Source organism: Lactuca sativa, chromosome 3 (assembly GCF_002870075.4).
Source record: "Lactuca sativa cultivar Salinas chromosome 3, Lsat_Salinas_v11, whole genome shotgun sequence".
In the NCBI taxonomy this organism is placed as follows: domain Eukaryota; kingdom Viridiplantae; phylum Streptophyta; class Magnoliopsida; order Asterales; family Asteraceae; genus Lactuca; species Lactuca sativa.
The window spans coordinates 26603767-26619587 of NC_056625.2; positions in this window are offsets into that span (position 1 = coordinate 26603767).

Below are 15821 nucleotides of genomic sequence, written 5' to 3' on the forward strand. Positions count from 1 at the left end.
GGCTAAACTAAAATCAAAATGGGATGTCATTTTAGGGTGCTGGGCAGAATTTTTGCTGCTGATGACGTGGCCCAAAGGTAAAAAAAACTTAGTCCAAATCCGATCTCCACCGTTCATATTAAAGATCTATGAGTTAGCTATACATTGGTAAAATTTTAGCTCGATTGGACCACGTTTACCCATCGATTCAATCATTTTACAAAGAATGCACATTGCTGCCAAATTTCCAAAAATCTTTAAATCGCTTCGTTTTATTGCTTTATCGTGGATGTTGTTCCCAGAATTCGATCGCAGTTGCAAGGCCTTCCATGTGACTTTTATTGGTGCTAAAAAATTTCATTATCCGCTTACATAGATCTGCACAAATTAAGCTTAAACGAGTAAAATCGTCCCAAACAAATAATGTAATAAAACATATGAAATGGATGCTAAATATATACACAATATGTTACGAAAATGATTAATAAAATATGATAAAATGATGCATAAAACTGAACCTAACAAGAACCAATCATATTTGTCAAAAAGAAAGTTGGTTCGCATCAGATGTACATTGATTACTAGGAGTTGAACAAATTGATGGTGAAAAACCGTTACCCATTGTCGAGGATTAATGACATTTTTGACCACTTGAAGGGAGCGTTTTAGTTCTGCAAGATCGATTTGAGGTTAGGCTACCATCAGATGAGGGGGGAGGATGACACTCAGAAGACGATTTCCTTACGCATTATGGTCGTTACGAGTTTGTGGTGATGCCTCTTAGGCTCACCAACGCACCGGCGTTATTCATGGATCTCATGAACCGGGTGTGCAGACCAATGTAGGATTTATCAGTGATCGTTTTTATTGATGATATATTGGTCTATTATAAGACCAAGGAGCAACATGAGGAGCACCTTCATGAGATTCTTGGGGTTCTGCAAGTGGAGAGGTTGTACTCCAAGTTCTCCAAGCATGAGTTCTGGTTAAGCGATGTTTATTTTCTATGGCATCTCGTCAACTAGGACGGTATTTTGGTCGATCCGGCCAAAATTGAGGTGGTAATTCAATGGGATGTTCCAAGATACAGAGTTTCCTTAGGTTGGATGGGTATTACAAGAGAAGGTGGCTTTTAAGACCCTACGATAGAGTTTATGTGAGGTGCCGATTATAGCACTCCCTGGGGGAGTTGATGACTTTGTGGTATATCGTGATGCATCTATTTTAGGCATAACTGTCGTTTTGATGCAGATGTGACATATGATAGCATATGCTTCGAGGCCATTGAAGCCTCATGAGGCGAATAATAATTTACTCACAATCTTGAGTTGGGGGCAGTGGTTTTCGCCTTGAAGATTTTCCTGCACAGATCACAAGAGTTTAAGTTACTTCCTAGATCATCCAAATCTAAATATGAGGCAGCGTAGGTGGCTTGATGTAGTTAAGGATTACGAATATAAGATCTTATACCACCCGGGGAAGGCCAATGTGGTGGTCGATGCCTTGAGCCATAAGACGGTTGGTACTCATATTCGAGACCTATGTTTGAGGATGGTCATCATTTCACCACTTTTGGATAGGATTAGAGAGGCTCGGGCTGAGGGATTCAAGAGGGAGAATTGGAAGAAGGAAAAGATCAGGAGTCAGATTCATAGATTTGTTACTACCAGTCGGCGGCTATTGACCCAGTATGGGCAAGTTTGAGTTCCACTTTTGGATGGAGTCTGTCAGACATTGTTAGAGGAGGTGTATAAGTTCAACTTCTCGATTCATCCTGGATCCACAAAGATGTATCGAGAGTTGAGACTCACTTATTTGGTGGCCATGCATGAAGATGAATATAGCATGGTTCGTCGAGAGGTTCCTTACATGTCAAAAGGTCAAGGCCGAGTATCATAGACAACACGGTAAGTTGTAACCATTAGAGGTTCATGTGTAGAAATGAGATTAGATCACCATGGAATTTATCACCAAGTTACCAAGGATGACCAATGGACTTGATGCTATCTGCGATATTGTAGATCGGCTGACTTAGAGCGCTCATTTCTTTGCTAATCGTGAGAGTTTGTCGACCGGGAAATTGGCCGATATTTATATTCGGTGGTGGTGGCTCGTGTAACACCCGTTTTCTAAAGAAGATTGGACAAGACTTAAGAAATCAAATAAGGTTTTTGGAGAAAATTCTATGCCACGACGTGGCGTGCAGTTTAATATAATGCGTGTTTTTGGAGATGCCACGACATGGCGCTGCAACTCATATCCGAGATTTTTAGGGTTTCCCTCATATATAAATACCTTAACTCCCATTCTAAGTGATCTTCTTTAGCCTCCACCTCCCCATATCGAAACCCTAGCCTCCATGCATGCTTGATAGTCCATTTCATCAATTTTGAGCCTTGTTCTTTGGTGTTTGGTAGAGTTATGGAAAAGGGATGTTCACAAGGAAGCAATGGAAACAAGAAGCAAGTTGGATGCAACATTCTTTTCAGTTTTCTGAGTTGTTGGAGGCATAAAGTTCATACTTTGACATCTTTCCTTTTGGATTCAAGTTCTAGGTCATATTTGGGTGGTTTTTGTCCCTTTATTGGATGTTCTTGGAGTTTGAAGAACTCCAGAACGTGTGATGTTTTCCTATGTCCTTGGACTTCTGTTGATTAAGAAAAAGGACCATGCTTAGTGTGTTTTGTTCTCATGTTCAAGTTATAACCTCATTAAGGACCTAATAGACATTAAATGTTAGATCTAGCCTTGTAATGGAGCCCCAATGGATAAAGTTGGAAACTTTATCCATTAGTTCATTATGGAAGAGTAGATATGGAAGTATGGGCTTAAAGAGAGAGAGAGAGAGAGAGAGAGAGAGAGAGAGAGAGAATGTGGTTTCCCTTCTTGATTTGATTTAAAATTTATATTTAAATAAAAGAAAAAAAATTAAGTAAATGGAAAAAACAAATTAAAAGGGCAAAGTAGTCTTTACAAGTTTATCGATGACCAATTCTACAATGAAATTAGCCCAAAAGGACCATGAATCCAACAAAGTCGAGGTTTGGACTAAACCTCAGAAAAATTGCATGCCACAGGGACCATTTTTGTAGTTTTATCTACAAAATAATTATGAGATCAAAGATTATAATTATCAAATATAACATAAAATATTTATATTGTGATAATTATAGGTAATCCCCAAGAAACATTAAGATAAAAGATAAAAGATAAAAGATAAAAACGTAAGGTCAATGTGTTAGTGAACTGTTAATTCATCCAAAAGCCTTGATTAAATTCACCATTCCCCAAATACATATAATCGTTAATCTTGCGAGAGCTAGAAATATATGTATAGATCTATATGGGGATTGACAACCCCACCTGCGATTGTTAGCTACAATCCCGACACGATAACTTTCTTATTGTTCACTCTTCGACGTTTGATGAAGTGTCGTGGCGGGGAAAAATTATTAGTTAAACAACGTCGATTTTGGGGCTCTTGGTAATACATTAGATCACATTAACGTTCAGACTACCATTAGAGATGCCTTGAAATGTTAGATAAAATATGTTAGGATTAGATAAATATCCTAAAAGATAGTAAGATAGGATCGTTAGATATCTTAGGAGTTGATAATATACGGTTGTTATATATCCCACAAAAGATAGTAAGTTAGGAATGTAGAGTTGTCTTGTTGAATATAGTGGCGGTGAATAACAGACCCAAGGGGGTTTGAATGATTTTCTTTGGTTACAGGTCCAATCATCTTCGCTTTTGATTATATGTTTCAACAGATATAAGAGGTTTGATTTAGGGTTAGGGTGTGCAGTCGATTTCTGGTTTTTAATGAGGGATTTCGATAGAATCAAAACAGATCCAAGTTTGAACCTAGCTCTAATATCATGTAGAAACAAAGAATTCAAAGAATTTGTGTATATCTTTTATTCCATACGAACACAACAATATATAAATGGAGGCTAACTAAATATAAAGAAAGAGAATATATGCATCCTCAAATAGATTATACTAATTGATCCTAATTCCTTAGTTTCCGTATACAATAAAATATCAAAAATCGTTTAGGAAGATGTGGATCCCACCCCGACTTCATACGACTCCTTACCGAAAACTCATTATGCTGATCCAGACAAAAAAAACCTATGAAAAAATAAAAAGCGGATGATCTCCAATCCATGTCATACCAGAATGTGGACTCCCTAGACCCTACGTACCCAAATAGTTATTCCCTTTTTATTTAATATTAGAGAACCCAAAATTTTATTAAATTGTTAGACGTATTGTATATCGTTTGTATTTAGTGCAATGCATTTCACTTAAAAATATATTTTAAGCTAGCTATCTATATCATTCCAAAATATTTTTCTCCAACAATCAGATAGGTGAATGTTAGCAGATAAACTTTTTTTTTTACTAGTAGAATTGGATTTACAATAATTAATCAGCAACGATTGTTGGAAATCAACGTTACCGGTTGATCTAAAACCAATTGGTGTTAGAAAGAACGAAACCTAACCCATATAATGCATTCAATCGTCCAGGACCAGGCATTCGATTGCGGCACAACGGTCATCATGCGAGGACTTGGTCGATGCCATTTCTGACACCTAACAATCCCCCCTGAGAAATTGCACCCTGAGAGAATTGAACCCTCGCCACTGGCTCTGATAGCACTTGTTAGACATCAACGCTATCGGTTGATCTAAAACCAATTGGTGTTAGAAAAAGGGCACAACCTAACCCATATATCGCATTCAGCCCTCCAGGACCAGACATTCGATTGCGGCACAACGGTCATCATGCGAGGACTTGGTCGATGCCATTTTTGACCCCCAACAACAATAAAAAATTATATTTTATTTACTTTGGTGGGATAATGACTTAAAAGGGTAATATATTTTTCGATTTATACACATTTGGTCATTGAGTTTTTTTTTCGTCCACAATTACTCCTTCAACTTGTTAAACTATACACATTTTCGTCCTTATGACCGACTAATCCAGGTTAGCCGGTAAAAATGATTTAATAAGGTAATATATTATCCCTTTGTATACATTTAGTCCTTAATATTTTTATACACATTTAGTCCTTAATATTTTTTTGTTGCAAAATAAGTCATTTTTGTTTTTGTACTCATTTAGTACTTATTAATGATTTTTTTATGTTTTTTTCACGACATCTTACGTCGGACAATCATTAATGAGCTGTTTGGGGCTTTTAATGTTTATGTCCATCGCTATCTCGACTACTTGGTTGCTTAAGTCATGTGTTCTGAACGCTATAACTTTTTCATACGATCTCGAATTTTAACGATCTTCATGTCCATGCGTTCGTATTTTAGTCTACTACAACTTTCGTTTAGATTATTCCCGTTAAAAATTAATATATTTTACTTATGATCTTTATATCCATATGTTTTTTATGAATGTATGTATGGATTTTTTTTATATAAAATCGCAAGTAAAAATATATTACATTTTAACGGGAGTAATCTTAACGAAAGTTGTAGTAGACTCAAAAAACAAACACGTGGATATAAAGATCGTTAAAATTTGATATCGTATGAAAAAATTACGACGTTCGAAACACAAGACCTACGCAACTAAGCAGTCGAGGTCGCGATGGACATAAGCATCAACAAACCCAAACACCTCATCAATGATGATCCCATGTAAGACGTCGTGAGAAAACCTAAAAAAATCATTCATTAATACCGAATAAGTACAAAAACAAAAATGACTTATTTTAAAACAAAAAATATTAAGGACTAAATGTGTAAAAAAATATTAAGGACTAAATGTGTACAAAATGAGAAATTTATTACCCTATTAAGTCATTTTTCCAATTAACCTAAAGTAACCGGTCATAAGGACCGAATGTGTACAATTTAACAAGTTGAAGGGTAAATGTGGACAAAAAAAACTCAATAACTAAATGTGTACAAATCGAAAAATATATTTGCCTTTTAGGTCATTATCCCTACTTTAGTTCCGGATTCTTCGTGTTCCAAAAAGGGTTATTTTGCAAAATAAGAAAAAAAGTTATTTTCGTTGATTATGGTTTGTTCGGTTATATCTCTTAATATATAGTTAATATACATATTAAAATCCTAACATGCTTAGGAACAATGCCTGTTCCATTCACCTTCCGCCATATGCTGTCCTCTACTGCTCGACACCTATTTTCCGCCGTCAGGTCTTACTCCAATCAGAATAAGGCACACCGTCAGTCGCTTGGAATACCCATTCTCCACCAAATTGATCCCTTTGCCCATTTAGTCTTCCATTTTCGTGTCTACTCTTCCCATGTTTTGACTCAATGATTTTGTCTTGACTGAAAAAACCTTGCACTGGCTTCTGGTCCTATTGTTGACGTTGAGTATCGATGGGTGTTAGGGTTTAATTTAAGGATTATGCTTCTTACCCGTAACAATAACAAGGCTTCAACATCACCATTGCCGTTGATGTTCATCACAATCCAATAGCCATTTGTCACCTGCTCTACCGCATCTATTCTAAGGAACAGTCGTTTCTTCCAAAAAAAATTACATGTTAAAAGCCACCGCCACAACCCCACCATGAAAAAAGGAACGGATGGAGAAGGGAATAAATGAAACCTTGCTGGCGCCTCGCTTCTACACCACTGATTACAATGTGATGGAGCAAATCCATCTTTGTTCCAGATAATTCTCTTATAAACAAAGGATTGGAGGGTTCCAGAGGGAAGATCGATAGCGACAGGGGTGAAAGACTATTTTGTTGCTCAAATATGTCTTTGTGTTCCAAGGTAAAAATGATTGGTAGTTTTTAATTTTGTAATAATCGGATTTTCACAAGGGCATGTTGAAATTACTGATGCGGCTGCTTTTATAGTGAAGGAAGACGTTAATCTGTCACTTATTGTATTTCAACCTATTAATGTCGAAGAATGAAGCCTATGCTTATGTGTTCCTATATCAAATGGCAAATTGTAAGTTTCTCTTGGCTTGGATTCTTTTGTTAGGTTTTGATTGAAGTAGGAAAACGTTTTTTGGGGGAATCATGGCTATGCCTGGTTCTAGTTTTGTTCGGAAATCAGAAGGTTATCGTGTGGTTGTGTGACAACAGTCAATTTTGGGTCAAACTAGGTCAACAAAAGTCAACCAGGTCAACTTAACTTGTATTAGAATTTTAGGAGAAACGTAATTTTCCTAATGTTTCTAATGTACTATTAACAAATTATAATACAAAGTACTTCTATGGCTGTCAATTATCGAATATAAACCCTAATTAGGGTTAGTAACGTAAGAACTCGATAATTCAAGTATATATTATTTGAGTATAAATAATATTCATAACACAATGTAGAGGACTTCGCAAACCTTACACTACATGGCAAATTCATAACAAATGTTACATATACAAAATTTTAGGTGAATTCGTCATCAAACGCAACAAATTTTATACTCGACCTAAATGCCAAACTTTTAACAAAAAGAATTTAGGAATCAACCTATATGTTGTATAATGTATTATTATTTTTGATAATAATGATTTTTATAATAATTTGATTTTTCTAATTCAAATTTTAATCTTTATGCATCATTTATACCACATTCCTTTATAGAAATACCATTTTTTTTATAAATGCCAAGTTTTTTTTATAAAGGTTTGACTTTTTTATAACATAATATCTTATGTACAATTACACTAACGAAGGCAAAACACACTTAGTCAAATCCTTGTCCCCATACCCCTACCCTCCCTCCCCCTCCCTCCTTATTTACGGCCACCCACCTCATCTCCCATTCATCATCTTCAACCTCTTCTTTCTTCCATAATCCTCTCAAGAACACTATGTTTTCCTTCAAGGATAATCCTCCACAAGTTGATTCTTCAATTTTTGGTAATCTTTTCTCCATAAATCTAGTGATTATGCACATAAAAATACTAGTTTTTTTATAATTACACACATTTATATGTGTTATTATCTATAGGGTAATTCGACGTTCAAGTCTTCTTCAAGCAACTTCAAGTGTTCTAAGCTTGAAAACCTTCATCTTCATATCCTAATCCACTAATATATCCACTCAAGGTGAGTTCATACCCCATCATTTTCGTTTTATCCAAGTTTTAGGAGGAAGAATACAAGTAAACTTATATAATAACCCAAGTTGTTATGCATGCTTTTTCTTTAGGTTGGGTAAAAGTATTATTTGCATGAAATAATGTTATTAACTAGTTACAAGAACATTTATATGTGGTGTGTTTGTTTAAAATGCAAAACTATGAAAAATGAGTATAAATGTGCCACATAAAAAGAGTCATAAAAACAAAACTACAAAAACTATGGTTTTTATGAACACTACATGAGATTTCTAGCAAAAATTGTCATAACTAGGTTATGACACCATTTTTGTGAGATTTGACCCAAAATATACTATTTTAAACATATAAGGTTAGTTTGACTTAACCTCCATAAAAAGGTAAAAATAAACTTTACAAAGTGTTAACTCAATATTTACCATTTACGACTTAAAAAGGGCAAAAACCAGAAAATTGATTTTATCATACCATTGGTTCATATATTTGTGTTTGGATGTATAATATATGCTTATGAGTATCTAAACATGTTATCTTATATATATATATATATATATATATATATATATATATATATATATATATATATATATATATATATAGGCTTAAGTTATTCTATTCAAACTAATTATTGTATATCTATCGTATGTTATGAGAATTACTAAGAGAATAAGTTGTTTAGCAATGTGAATACGTTCAACCTTACAAGAGTATTGGCATTTTCATGCATTCTTGTTAAATTTTTTTTTGTTCTCACACATCAGTTTTCACTCATTTTCATTATGACAGAATACAACCCAATAAAACATTATGACAGAAATGAGAATAATAATAATAAGTGTATAATAACCTTATAGACGATTTAATTAGTGACAATGTGTGTTAATGACAATAGTTATGTAAGATTGAACTTATTGTCACCACGAAACCCTAATCCTTCCTTGAGTGTTCTTGGAGCTTAGAAGGCCATTATAGAGCATTTTGGTGTTGTGAAGCCATTTTCCAAGCAATTGAAGAGCAAGGCAAGGTGGTGGTTCAAAGGAGAAGCTGTAGATCCGTGATTGTTGTTCCATTTCAGATCAATTTGAGGTATAAAGCCTTGAACTTTCCTCGAGTATGCTTAGATCTAGGGTAGTGATGTTTTGGACCATTTTGGTCCCAAGAATTGATCTTTATGGTTCAAATCTAATTCCTAGGCTTAGAGTTGCCACTCTCAGTGCCAAATGAGTCCTTAAGGCAAAAAAGTTGCCATCTTGGATGTCTTAATGGGTTCATGCATGGGTTAAGATCACTTTCATGGAAATAGAATACCATTTTTAGAGTTTGGGCTTAGTTGGGTCATGTGAAGTCACCAAGTCAGTGACTTTATGGATTAAGACATTGAAGAGGACCTAGATATGTGATTATAGCCTTTGGAATAGAGTAATAAGTGTTTAATGGGAAGAGTGACTTAACAGAGAAGTATGTTGGGCGTAAATGCATGTACGCGCAACGTACGCACCATTCAGCTAGTACGCTTAACGTACAGAGGAGTAAGCCCCACGTACTTAATAGATATGGGCTTGGCGTGTTTTGGGCCTCGGGTTGGGCCATGCTTTGGACTTTGTTTCTTTGGGCCTTAATTGGGCCATCAGAAGTCATATAATTTGGGCCAAAAATATGTTTGGGCTTAGGGTAAGGCCCACTATAGGGATTGGGCTCAATTTAGCAAATTAGGCCATTAGTGGGCCACTAGTGGGCTTGGGAAGTCTACCTAGTATTGGGCCTTTCATATTATGGTTTTTGGGCCTTAGTTTTGGACCAATTTAGATAAGGAATAAAATGGTCATTTAACCCTAAGGAGTATTGTTGGTTTGTACTAATTGTTATTTTGGTAATGGTCGCTTAAGGAGTCGAGAGATCAACAGTTCGGGGATCTGTCAGCTAGTAGCGAGATAGGTGGGGCCTTGAGACTAGCAGTTATAGTGTTGCATTTGTTTGTTATGTACTAGCATGATTATGATTATGATTATATGTTTATATGTGTATAGTGTGTGGGGCCTAGAGACAGACGGGCTAGGTAGAAACAGATTTGTATACCAAGCGGGGCTCGATGCCAGGTGGGGCTTGATGTAGGATCCTTTCGATGCCATTGTAGCGGGCTCGGCCCAATGTATGTGGTTATGTGATTATGTGTATGGTATGTGGTAGTTTGGGGAGACTCTCTAAGCTTCGTGCTTATAGTTTTTAGTTTTGGATTTAGGTATTTCTAGTAGCAGATGGAAGAGCTCAGGATGACTGCATTGCTCACACCATGATGATTTAGCCTGGGATGTTTACTCTGATGTTTTGATATGATACTCTGATAATTTTTTGAAATACTTTGACTTATATTTTGATGAAATGTTTTGATAACTGTGGTTTATTAAATTTTTTTAAAACTGAATTTTTGGGACCGTATTTTTCGGATGTTTCAAGTTGGTACTAGAGCCTTGGTTTGAGGGATTCGGACACACTCACGGGTGTGTCTGTACTCAAACTGAGGACTTGGTATGAAAACTTTCAAAAGAAAATCATTTTTATAAAAAGAAATTTGAAAAGAGAAAAAGAACTTTGAAAAAAGAAAAGGGTGCGGTGCATGCAATTAGCCGAGATCAAGTAAGTACTCCCAAATTACCCATAGAAGTTTATGTTATGATATGCTTATGAGAATTGCATGCTATATTAGGGCTAAGGATCTAGGAAGGATGCCTTATGTGCTTGTTACATGTGTATAAGCTTTGTGAATTGCATGCTAGTACAGATTAGTCAGGGATAGCCTGATTGAAATGTGCTTGATTATGTTTACTCGATGCTCGAATGCTGTTTGTTTTGTGCTTTTAGGAGCTCTTGTTATCTTTTACTAACTACTAAACAAATATGTTAAGTTACATAATGTGAGGACTAAATAATTTTAGAAGGTTGGGTCTAGCTCTATTGCACAACTCTTGTTTGAGTCTAACCATTGTAGGGTAGGTCCTTGATGGGTTTTGAGCATTACATCAACCCTATGGTGTATATACAACCCTAAAGCTTTGGATCTAGGTTTTCTCTAATTGTACATCCAATAATCATCTAAAGCTATAAACCCAAATGTCTAGTATACATATTTCGAAATTGACATATGATTAGGGTTAGAAACCTTACCTTTACTTGTTACGTAGCAACAACAAGAACAATCCACAAATTCCTTAACTCTTGAAAGCTTAGTTCCCCAATTATTGCACCTCTAATGGAGTCACTGTCACACCCTCAAATCGAGATGGCAGAAACATTCATGGGTGGAGGACGTCATGTACAATATCATAACAATGCACAATAGTAAAACAAGCAACAACATCAATTACATTACTAATATAGTTAATACATGTGTGTTCTTTGTATAGTTGTATGACACCAAAAAGTATAACAAAATAAAATACGAGTCTTGAACATGCTCAGTCTTCTCAAAACCAGTGCTAGTGTACCTGTCTACTGGTTCCTTGAGAATACAAGTTATTTTTTAAAGATAGTATCAACATTTAAGTTGGTGAGTTCATAAGTATTTAGTGTCTAATGTTTGCATTTGTTTCATGAAAATGTTCGTATACTTCCCAGAAACTCCTATATTTTCTACTTAAAATGAAAAGTAGTATTTTACCCAAGACCCAACTGCTTGTATGTTTTGTTCTCTTGAAATAGTGTAAAATGTATGTTTGTACTTTAAATAGTATAAATATATGTGTTCCATATTTGTAAACTATCTTTATTAGAAAAATAGTATGTCTTGTTCATGTGTGGACATCACTATATGTATGTAATGGAAGATAATATATTTTAGTAGTTTTGTTTAAAATAAAACCACTGCAGAAATGTTTTTCTTGTAAACCAAATTGTTTAGTTAATGCTTAATGTGAATGAGGTTATAACCATACTTAATTGACTAGTATAAAACACGACGTTATTCAGGCATAAAAAAAGATATGACATTTGTCACCCGTAGACCTGCCGGTCCCAACTGTAGCTAACAGCCAAGGCGCGGGATTGTCAGTCCCGTATAGATCTATACACAAATTCATGATCTCCCTCCAAGAGACTCTAGTTATAAAACATGGCTTAGCAAGAATGTTTCTAAGTACCATGAAGTAGTATTTCACATTCTAGTTAACTTGTTTACCTATAGTATGTATATGTTTCTTGTTCTTGTAAATGAGTAGTGTACTTTGCAATGAAAAGTTATACTATGCATGTATTGATTCATGTAATGTTTCTCTGATCTAGAAATTAGTATGAATTGATTCTCTAAACCATACCTATTATAGTTTACTAGTATGTTTGTTTGAATTGTAAATGATTCGGAGAAAATACCCATTTGCTCATCATATACAAATGAGTTAAGTATATCTTTGAAATGAGTTTTAATACTCATGTATATATTTAGCATGTATAATTATGATTTAGCCGACAGTCGGACTAGTGATCCTACCCTAAGCCCACAACCAAATAAGGAACATGAGTTAAGGTAATAGCAATAGTCCGAAGTCCGTTAAAGCCTAATTATACATAAATATACAAATGAATATGATTTTGATATAAACAAAAATCTAAATAGTTTAAAAAGAGTTTGAAAATGATTTTAACAATATTTATAAGCATAAGAATTCTTTTGTTTGTTTGATTTCACATGTAAGTCTTAACACAATTATATTGGGTTTTGCTTGTATTCCCTCCTAAAAACATTAAAAAGGTAAATTGTAGGGGTATGAACTCACCTCATATGAGTGATTCGATTGGAGGTTCGATATAGGATGTTTTTCCACAAGTTAAATCTCGTGAATTAACGAGTCCTACAAGCATTTCACGTAATATATATGTATACAATTAGTGAATATAATGACAAGTATGTTAAGGAAATAGCCTAATTTGTAAGTTTTACTTACAAAATAAGAGTGTTAGAAGCTATTTGGAAGGTTGCAATGCGTTTCCGGCCACCATGAGTTTTTGTCCACATGAAGATTCAAGTGGTGTGTTCTTGGTGTTCTTGGTGAAACCAAGATGATCCAAGCATTTTTAGTTGAAGATCACCGAAATGGAAGATGATAGCTTGATGAAATGAAAAACACTTGATGTTCTTGGCAAGATCCTAAGAAGATCCAAAGGATTTTTGGATGATAGTTGAGAGAGAATGGTGGGTTTTCGGTTGAAGATCTTGAGAGCAAAGAGTGTGTTTTCGGTTAGAAGGTGTAGAAGTGAGGTGATGATTTCAGTCCCCCCATATGTATATGGCCGAAGATGGGACACCTTGGTTGGGAAGTGTGAAGTGGATAGAACTTGGGTGTTTTTGGCCGAGAATGCGAATGAAGCGAGGTTTACGCTCCTAAGGGTTTACGGCCGAAGATGGTTTCCGACTGCTAGGCATTTACGGTCCGAAGAGTGTCGGTCCGAAACTTGAAGCCTATGCAAGGGTTATCGGATTTAAGCATTTCACTTCCAATTTTTGTAATACTTCTAATAAAAGGCTTAAACACATAGAGATTTTAAATCTAAACTTAATAAGTTAGATCAAAACAATAAGTTGAAATTAGTTGACCCAAGTTTGAATTTGGTTGACTTTTACAATAATGAAAATAATGGGTTGTCACAACATTCCCTCGTTAGAGGGAATTTCGTCACGAAATTAAATCTAAAGTGAAGGCCCATGGACTAAGGGAAAAGATGTGGGTACTTTTTTTTCATTTGACATTCCTACTCCCAAGTGAATTCAGGTCCCTACTTGGCATTCCAGCGAACCTTCACTATGGGTATACGAATTTGTTTGGTTTGCTTGACCTCCCTATCCATGATTCTACTGGTTCTTCCATGAAGTTGTGGCTCTCATTGATCTTGATTTCATCCAGTGGGATAACAAGAGTCTCATCAGACAGACACTTCTTTAGGTTAGATACGTGGAAGGTAGGGTGTACGTTGCTAAGTTCTTAAGGTAGTCAGAGTTTGTAAGCTATCGGGCCGATTCTAGCAAGAATCTCAAAAGTCCCAATGTACCTTGGATTTAGTTTACCACGCTTTCTGAAGCGTATCATGCCCTTCAAGGGTGAGACCTTCAATAGAACGAGGTCACCAACCTGAAATTCCAAGGGTTTTCGTCTTTTGTTTGCGTAGCTCTTCTGTTTGTCTCTAGAGGCTTTAAGCGTTCACGAACTGAACAATCTTTTCATTCGTTGCTCTGATGATTTCCGAACCAGTGAGATGTTGGAATAGTGTCTAAGGCAGCAACTATATTAGGCAAGTATTTGACCCGATTGTGTATGGTCCTTTTGGGTTGCCTTCACCATAGCAACTTGACAAGATGTTTTATTATGAGAGAATAAATATTATTGATATATTATGAGAATAATATGAATAATAATATTTTTATTTGATTAATATAAGTCATGAATTAGTTAGTATTAATTTGGTGACTTAAAGAGATTAATTAAATAAGAGGGTATAAACTGTCAATTGTTTGATAGTTACACTTTGGGCTGTAAATCCTTCTTGGATAGAGGATGGACGAATTCTAGGGCTTGGGACAACCTCAAATTCGTCCAAGGCTTATCTTTGGAAAGGATTTGGATTGCTTTAAGGAAAGATTATCCAACTAGGGTTTAAGGGTGAAACCCTAGGAGCCTTACAAGTATAAATAGACCCCTAGGGCAAGGGAAATCGGTACATCTTCAAAAGCAAAGAACCCCTGGCCGATTTCTAATCCCTCTCCTCTCTCTCAAATCATCATCCTTGCTATTTGGTGTTTGTAAGCCATTAGAGGAGTGACAATTGTGACTCTAGAGCTCCAAGACAACAAGATCAAAACAAGAGATTCAAAGGTAAACTTCTAGATCTGATTTTGTATTGTTCTTATACCTAATTAGTCATTAGAAGTCTTGGATTCAAAGCATGTTTAATTAGAGAAACCTAGATCCAAGCATTAGGGTTTTGCATGCGCACATAGGAAAGTTCTTATGGCTAAAACCCATCATGAGAATGCTGTCAGGAACTTGTCCTTTAGCTAGTTATGTGTCACCCACTTCAGCCCAACATAGAGGGGATTTGCACTTCTGCCACAGAGGGTTTCGAATGGAGCAACTTTGATACTAGTATGGTAGTTGTTGTTATATGAAAATTCGACCAATGGAAAATGGACATCCCTTTCTTTACCAAAGTCGATCATACAAGCTCTCAACATGTCTTCCAATGTTTGTATAGTTCTCTCACTCTGTCCATCAGTTTGTGGGTGGTAGGGTGTACTCATGTCCAACCTAGTCCTTAGGGATTTTTGTAGCGACTGCCAGAATCTTGAGGTGAATCTATTATCTCTATCAGAGATAATAGATATGGGAACACCATGTAGTCGTACGATCTCCCTAATGTATGTTCTGGTCAGTTTCTCCATCTTGTCAGTTTCTTTGATTGGTAGGAAGTGCGCGGACTTGGTTAACCTGTCAATGACACCCAAATGGTATCGAGACCACCCATTGTCTTGGGCAACTTGGTTATGAAATCCACTATAATCCATTCCCACTTCCACTCAGGTATCTCCCGTTGTTGTAGTAAACCTGAGGGCTTTGGTATTCTACCTTAACATTTTCACAAGTCAGACACTTGCCCACAAAGGTAGCAATCTCTGCTTTCATGTTAGCCACCAATATAACTTTTTAAGGTCCAGATACATCTTGTCTGAACCTGGATGAATGGAGTATCGATTATTGTGTGCTTCATTCATGAC